Source organism: Plecotus auritus, assembly GCF_963455305.1.
Source record: "Plecotus auritus genome assembly, chromosome: 7".
NCBI lineage: Eukaryota > Metazoa > Chordata > Mammalia > Chiroptera > Vespertilionidae > Plecotus > Plecotus auritus.
The window spans coordinates 71901071-71909831 of record NC_137774.1 but is presented as its reverse complement, the minus strand read 5'-3'; the positions used below and the strand labels follow the sequence as shown (position 1 = coordinate 71909831).

The following is an 8761-nucleotide window of genomic DNA, read 5'->3' as shown; positions in this document are numbered from 1 at the left end:
CAATGATTCTCTCTCATCATTGATGTTTCTATCTCTCTCTCTCCCTCTCCCTTTCTCTCTCTGAAGTCAATAAAAATAAAAAATAAAAAAGACACCAGTCAAGCCCTGAGGATGTGGCTCAGTGCTTAGGTCATGGGTTCAATTGCAGGGGGGGGGGGGGGGGCTGTGCATTCAGGTGGCAACCAATTAATGTGTCTTTCTCACATCAATGTTTCTCTCCCTCCCTCCCTTCCACTCTATCTGAAAATCAATGGAAAAAATATCCTTGGGTGAGGATTAACAACAACAACAAAAAAGACACCTAAAGGTTAAAAAAAAAAAAAATGACACCAGTCAGATAAGGATCCACCCTAATGGCCTCATTTTGCCTAATCACCTCTGTAAAAGCCCTTCCTTCAAATGCAGTCACATTCTGAGGTCCTGGGATGGGGGCTGGGAGGGCACAATTCAGTCTGCTACAGATCCCACACACCTCCTGGGTGTTTCCCCCTCACTCTCTGACTACTACTACACTCACAACACTTCTGACAGCAGCTGTGGGTTCCTTCCCACGCCAAGTAATTCTCTAACACCAGCTCAGTGTCCTAAAATTCACTTCCAACACTAACCAGACTTAGCACATACCCCACAAGCTAAGGGCTCAGTCCCAGGAGACTTCCCCATTTTCAGATGCCAATTGCAGACAGTGGACCAAGTTTACCCACAATTTCTATAGACTTGACTACAAAACGTAGGTTCCTATGACCACCACACATGATTTGCTAGAACAGCTCACAGAACTCAGGGAAATATAACAAAGGATACAGATAAACAGCCAGACACATCGGGTGAAATCTGGAAGGGTCCCAACCAAGCACAAGAGCTCCTATCCATGTAGAGTTGGGGCGCCACCCTCCCGAGATGTCAATGTTCACCAACCCTGAAGCTCTCTGAACCCCATACTTTTGGGATTTTTATGGTGGCTCATCACACTGGCATGACCATTTACTAACTCAATCTCCAGTCCCTCTCTCCTTCCTGAAACATGCGCTGTGGGGCTCAAAGTTCCAAGATACTAATCATGGTCTTCTGGGTGACCAGCCTCCATCCAGGAGGTACAGGAGCTCACTCAAAGTCACCTCGTTAGAACAAAAGACACTCTTCTATGACTCAAGAAATCCCAAGGGATTTAGAGCCCTGTGTCAGGAACTGGGGGGGGGGGGGGGGGGAGAGAGACCAAAAATAGAGCCAAAGATGCCCTTAGTGCTCTTATCACTTAGGAAATTAAAAGGATTTTAGGAACTCTGTTCCAGGAACTAGGAGCAGAGACCAATACATATATATTCTATTATTTCACAGCCCACCCTCTAGCCTCTGGCCACAAAACACAGCAAAATGATATACGACTCAAAAGATATTGGCACGTTACTAGAACCCCACACAGTCATTAGTATTCATTTCAGTCAATCATCATATCATATGAAAATGTCCCCCAGAATGAGGCCACTCAGGTTTGCAGGCTTCCATTCAATCTTGCAAAAGCAGAGGTTCCAAAAGCAGAAGTGGTCTCAGCAAACATGGGTACACCCTTTCAATTATCCTATATAATAAAAGGGCAATATGCAAATTAACTGTTGCTCCACGCAACAAAGATGGTGGCGCCCATAGCGCCAGGGCAGGACGCTAGCGTCCCACGCCCAGGCCGCGGAGGGAGGGAGGGCTACGGACAAAATGCTGGACTGCTGGGCTGGGGGCATGCTCTGAGCTGCCGCCGCGTGGCTTGGGACACACCCCCAGCCCAGCGGACAGAAGCCCAGGGGACAGAACACGGGGCCTCTGAACTGAGGGTGTGCCCCAGGCGGCCGCCGCCATGTGGCTCGGGACACGCCCCCAGCCAAGCTGACAGAAGCCCAGTAGACACAATGCAGGGGGTCCTCTGTGCATGAGCTGCAGAGGAAACACGTTTTCTGATGGCTCATTGGCTAAGCTCCCTGTAAGCTGCCACTCACAGTGTTCTTGGTAACTTGGGTAATAAGAATCCAAGAAGGTGATCTAGGGTTTTTCCACCACACTCCTGGAGGAAAAAACTAAGGTCTACTGCTGGAGGGGCTAAGAAATGTCATATCCTGCCCTAGCCAGTTTGGCTCATAGAGCCTTGGCCTGCCAACTGCAGGGTCTAGGTTTGATTCTGATCAAGGGCATGTACCTAGGTTGCAGGCTCCTCCCTGACAGGGGCCCAGGTCAGGGCTCATGCAGGAGGCAACCAATCAAAGTGTCCCTCTCACATTGATGTTTCTCTCTGTCTTTCCATCTCTCTTCCAAGCTCTCTAAAAATCAATGGAAACATATCCTCAGGTGAGAATAAAAAAGAAAGAAAGAGCCCTAACCGGTTTGGCTCAGTGGACAGAGCGTCGGCCTGCGGACTGAAAGGTCCCAGGTTCAATTCCGGTCAAGGGCATGTACCTTGGTTGCGGGTACATTCCCAGTAGGGGGTGTGCAGGAGGCAGCTGATCAATGTTTCTATCTCATCGATGTTTCTAACTCTCTATCCCACTCCCTTTCTCTCTGTAAAAAATCAATAAAATATATTTTAAAAAAAAAAAGAAAGAAAGAAATGTCATATCCTATGCAAGACACATCTTGAAAATGGCTAAAGAAAGTTGTCATTTTTTCATGGTGAAGGGACTGGAGTCTGTGTTGATGAAAACACCTTGGTGGCTGCGACAGCGGCAGCAGCAGCAGGGTGATGGGGCTGGCACCTTCCCCTGATCAGCCCAGTCACCTCCTGCAGAGGGAGGCCAGACTGCAGCTTAGGCCCACTCCCAATCAGTAGGACATCCCCTGAGGGCTCCCAGACTGTGAGAGGGGGCAGGCTTGGCAAGGGACCACCCCCCCACAGTGCACAAATTTCGTGCACCGGGCCTCTAGTCTGATATAATTGTGCTAAGAGACGATATCATCTCTTGCTCTAAGCCTCTTTTGAGGTGTTAATGTAATATTGATCTCTCATTACATAACCCATTTGTTCATAATTTTTCCCTTAGCTACTGTTTCTCCTTTTTATTTATACCCAGACTCTTACACTGTTGGAAGAGACATTAGGTTTGGCCATTGTGCTGGTCTAGATTGCAGGCAGCAACACTAGTCTATCAAGTGCCTCCCCTTCAATTCACTCCTGTTCACATAGGGTGAGGTTACACAGGTGCAGACCTTGTGAGCTGTTCTTATCACCAGGTACACAGCTGCATTCACTGTTAACACCAATTTTGGCAGATGGAGCAGATGAAGGCACATTTTGCTCCATCAGGCCCTTAGGAATTCTGACATAAGGTTTAAAATGTAGTTGCAGGAGCCGGCAGCAATGAGCGGGGACAGTAGGGCCGATGTCTGCAGCATCCCATCCCGGGGAGATGGAACTGGGCAGTGGGGTCCGCATCGTGGTGGAGTACTTTGAGGAGTACAGCTCCTACCTGGAGCTGGCGAGCGCCGTGAAGGAGCAGTACCCTGGCATCGAGATCGAGTCTCACCTGCGGGGAACAGGGGCCTTTGAGATGGAGATCAATGGACAGCTGTGTTCTCCAAACTGGAGAATGGGGGCTTCCTTTATGAGAAAGATCTCATTGAGGCCATTCGAAGACCCAGTAATGGAGAACCCCTAGAAAAGATCACCAACAGCCATCCTCCCTGCGTCATCCTGTGCCTACATGGGATTCCAGGTTCCTGTGTGTTCTGGGATACAAGCCTTGGTCTCCCCTTTGGTCCTGCTGAGGGTTCCCCACTGCCTCTTTCCCCTCACTTCGCTCCAGGTAGCTGAGACCCTGGCCTCCACTTTGCCCCTTTGGGTACCAGGAGGGAATAGAAACTTCTATTGGTCTGGAGGGTGGGAGAGCCTCTCCACTGATATTATCACAGCCACCTTGCTAGAAGCTAATTCCAGCATGTCATAAATGCAAGAAGTTTCATCAAAAGGTTGATGGAACTTGGGGATTCAGCAGGGCTGAATACATATTACCTGCTGCTGTAATAGCTAAGGGCATTTCCCCACACCTAAAGATTTGCATATATTATTACCTGCTACCAGACAGCTGAGGGTATTTTAATCTACATGTTATTGCCTCCTGCTGGCCAAACACCTTGACAGCCGAAGGCAGTTCCCCCAAACTGACAATGCCTACTGTATACCAAACTTACCTTTGATATGTATATCTACTTTGCTATAGGGCAAAATGTGGGAATAAAAAGAGCCCTGGGTCTGGAGACAGGGAGAACTTGGTTCCTATAGCTAAGCTTCCTCTGGCTCCCCCATGGATTACAAATTTATATTATATTTCTAGTCTCTTTATTAATTTACACGCAGTGCCTTCTCCAGATTCCTGAACCCTTCCAGATGCTGGGAAAGAACCCCGGCATTACCACCTTGTACCCCTTCTGGGGATCAGTGTCCACAAAAGCTTGCTCCCCTCTCCAGCCTAGCTATACCTGTAAGAGGCCACTGTAGTTCTAATTTATTTTTTACTAGCCCCGGGCATTGTCAGCTATTGGCAATAAACTGGCACTACAAAAAAAAAAGTAATAAAATAAAATAAAATGTAGTTGCAAACTCTTTTGTTTAGGAATCACTGCTGTTTCAGGCACTTGCATTTGCAGCCCTGGTTATACGACCACTGAATCAGGTATGAAAAAACAATTGAGGTGATGTGAGAAAGAAGAAAGAAAAAGATTATTGAGTCATTATGTCACCATCTTCTCCTCTTGGGAAGAATTGCAGTGTCTTACCAGCATAATTCTCCACCCCCTTCCTCCAGATCCAGTGGGGAAACTCCTTTAGCCCCACTCATGTTCCTGTTGAGTGTGAGCACACACTCATGAAGGTGTGTAAGCCTTTATCTCCTTTCATTTTAGACGATAAATGTTTCTATTGCCCATTCCAATTCTCTATCAAATAAAACTCTGAGAAGGACATCTCTCTGCCCAGTGTTGGACATCATGGGCTATAAAGTGTGGTCCTTGGCCTGAAGAAATGACAATTGGCCATAATAATTGGTGCACTATCTTCTGTTCTGTTTTTGTTGTTGTTGTTGTTGTTGTTATTGTTGTTGTTAATCCTCACCCAAGGATATTTTTCCATTGATTTTCAGAGAGATGGAAGGGAGAGGGAGAGACAGAGAGAAAAACATCGATGTCAGAAAGACACATCAATTGGTTACCTCCCATACATGCCCCACCAGGGCTAGGAATTGAGCCTGCAACAGAGGTATGTGCCCTTGACCAGAATCGAATCCCGGACTCTTCAGTCCACAGCTGACGCTCTATCCACTAAGCCAAACCAGCTAGGGCTGTTCTGGTGCGTGTGTTTTTTTAATAGCATCTGAGCATTTGCATCTATCACTGAGTAAGCAAAGCCCAGTCCAGATTCAGTGTCTGTTCTGATCAGGACCCATTTTTAGCCTATTAGGGCCACCAGCATCAGTCTGACTTGCCAGCTATGATCAAAGTCTTTGCCCCAGGGAATCTGCCACAGAGCCACTGCAGTCTTCGTGTACACTTAGTTTATGGGCCCAGGTGGCCACCTCAAGTGAGCACACAGAGATATCTGCTGGTTGATTTTAATTATCTTCCAAGTCTGGAAGGGGTTTCTTCAGATGGACATTGCGTGTCCTACTTTATTCAGTCCTAAAGTTCCCATAGGGATTTCCACAAGGACCAAGTTTCCATCGCCCTCCTGCCTGCTCAGATGGCCAGGCCATTGGTCACTACCGATGAGTTGGTAGAAACAAAAACATAGGGAATTTTGCTGTTCAATTCTTCCATCACTGCTGGGAAAACAGCATGCAATTCAGTCCACTGAACTGATCTGTTCTTACCTTCTTTGATCAGAGTAGTGGCTTCCCAACCAGGATGTTATTCATTCACCATGGAACTGGCGTCCACAAACCAAGCAGCTCTTTGTTGGTCAGTTAAGGGCTATTTATAGGGCACTGTCCAGTGACAACAGAAGCTAAGAGCTCCTCACACCATTCCAAAGTTGGCTGTAGGGGGAAAGGTTCCCTGCTTGGGAGTATGTCTTTGTGTTCCCAGCAGCATGAGCCTATATAAACCATTTCCATGTCATTATCAAACGCTTCTGGGCCCTGCAGTACCCATTAGAGCATTTCTCTGACATCACCCAATACACTGTGGGTAGTTCAGGTTTCAAGATCATTTTATGTCCTTCAGTCTTATGAGTAGCTTCGATTTATGTCTGATAGCAAGGTAGGAAATACCCCAAAATGAAAATTCTCTTGTCCAACTTACTCGTAGTTGTCAATAGGAGGGGCTCATGGGGTGTTGTAATAGCCCCAACCCACACTCCACTTGGGCTATTGCACAGAGAAGCTATTCCAGCTTCTATTCCACACTTTGTGGGCTCAGGCAATTGCACAGCTGCCCATTCAGCATGTCCAATTAATGTGGCTTGAAGGACGCATTTACATACTTGTTTTACAAGACTATGTAGGGAACCGTTCCCCAGTTAGATACAATGTCCATCCCATACACAATCAGGTAAAAGAGACATGACTTCACATAAAGCCTGCTCAAACGTACCAATTCTCCTGCTAACTTTTACTTGAATTCCATCAACCCTCACATTTCTAACTGTAGGCCCTATTGGGACTTATCAACTGGTCTTGGTTTTACAATACAAGGTAGGGGCAGTGTGCCCCAGTAGGGCATAATATCCACCCCCATAAAACATTAATAAAAGCAGATACAACTTCTTTACACAAAGCCTGTTTAAATAGTCCAACTTTCATAATCTTATATACTCTTATATTTTTTTAATATATTTTATTGATTTTTTACAGAGAGGAAGGAAGAGGGATAGATAGTCAGAAACATCGATGAGAAAGAAACATCGATCAGTTGCCTCTTGCACACCTCCTACTGGGGATGTGCCCGCAACCAAGGTACATGCCCTTGACCGGAATCGAACCTGCTCTATCCACTGAGCCAAACCGGTTTTGGCTGGACTCTTATATTTTTAATCTCAATCAATTACAGCCCCAGTCAGGGCTTCACCAATGGGTTTGGTACCACAGTGTTTGGGGCTCCTGTATCAAGCAGCCCTGGGAACTTTGCTTCTTCACTCCCTGACCAATTAACCCACTCCTATGCAAAAGGCCTTGGGTTAGAGAGAATTCTGGGAAGATGGTGGAGTAGGAAGCACCAGGAATCTGTCTTCCGACCTGGACAGAATCTGTCGATGGAACTGTTATGGAACTCTGAACACTTACAACTTCTGGGGGAAGGGTTGGACAGTAAATTGTGATAAATGTTATGTCTTAGCAGAGTAGCAGCTACTCAGAGCACACACCCAGGCATATGGCAGGCAGCTGTGCATGTTTACCGGAGCAGCTAGCACACAGCTTTTAAGAACTTCTCAAAATGTCCGTACTACCCAGAACAATCTACAGATTTGATGTAATTCCTATTAAAATCCCAATGATGTTTTTGCAGAATAGAAAAACCCATTCTAAAATTCATATGGAATCTCAAGGGACCCCAAATAGCCAAAACGATCTTGAAAAAAAAAAAAAGAAACAAAACTGGAACACTCACACTTCCTAATTTTAAAACTTACTACAAAGCTACAGTAATCAAAACAGTGTGGTACTGGCATAAAGATAGACATACAGACCAATGGTATAGAATAGAGAGGCCAGAAATACACCCTCACATATACAGTTAAATAATTTTGATAAGGATGCTAGACCATTAAATGGAGAAAAGATAGTCTTTTCAATAAATGGTTCTGGGAGCCTTGGTCAGTGTGGTTCAGTTCGTTGAGCATGGTCCTGTGCACCAGGAGGTTGTCAGTTTGATTCCCTGTCAAGTCCCCAGTAGGGAGCGTGCAGGAGGCAGCCGACTGATGTTGCACTCTAACATTGATGTTTCTCTCTCTCCCCTCCCCCTTTCTCTCTAAAAATCAATAAGCTATTCTTTTAAAAAATAAATAAATGGTTCTGGGAAAATTGGATGACACATGAAAAAGAATGAAATTTGATCCTTACCTAACACCTTATACAAAAATTAACTCAAAATAGGTCAAGGACCTAATGTAAGACCTAAAACAAATAAACTCTTTGAAGAAAACAGGCAAACACTCACAACATTGGATTTGGCAATGATTTCTTGGATATGATACCAAAGGCACAGGTACAAAACAAAAATTAGACAAATTTGACTTCACAAAAAATTTAAAATTTTGTACATTGATACTATCCATGGGGTAAAAAGGCAACCCACAGGATGGGAAAAGTATTTTCAAATCATATCTCTGATAAGGGATTAATATCCAAATATATAGAAAATTCCTAAAACTCAACAACAAGAAAACAACCCAATTAAAAAATGGGACTTGAATGGATATTAGTCCAAGGAAGATACACAAATGGCCAATAAGCACATGAAAATGTGCTCAACATCATTAATCATTAGTGCTTCCTCTTTGTTTCACTCCCATCAATATTTGCTTAATTTGTCCTATTTCTTAATAACTTTTAAAATTTCCACTCTGCTAAGAACAATCTGTTGAGTCACTCCTCTGCCTTCCCTCCATTTTCTTGTTAATTAACCTAATATTTGTCTTAGTAGTAAGACCCATGAAGGAAAGCAGAGAGAGCAAATTCTATATCTTCCTCAACTGTCCTTCAGGTTTGTAACAGTAAGATAACATGGGTTGCCGATGCAGCGGGGCCCCCTTAACCACAGCATTTACCATGACCTGGGTACTGAACATGTT

At 45.0% G+C, this 8761-nt stretch overlaps 1 pseudogene across 1 annotated transcript; it reads left to right on the top strand.

The window, feature by feature from the left end:
- The first annotated feature begins 3340 nt into the window (after positions 1–3340).
- On the top strand, positions 3341–3793 carry LOC308252683 (migration and invasion enhancer 1-like; annotated as a pseudogene). The gene is made up of 2 exons: positions 3341–3695; positions 3786–3793. The product of its transcript is annotated as a migration and invasion enhancer 1-like (transcript).
- The last annotated feature ends 4968 nt before the right edge of the window (positions 3794–8761 follow it).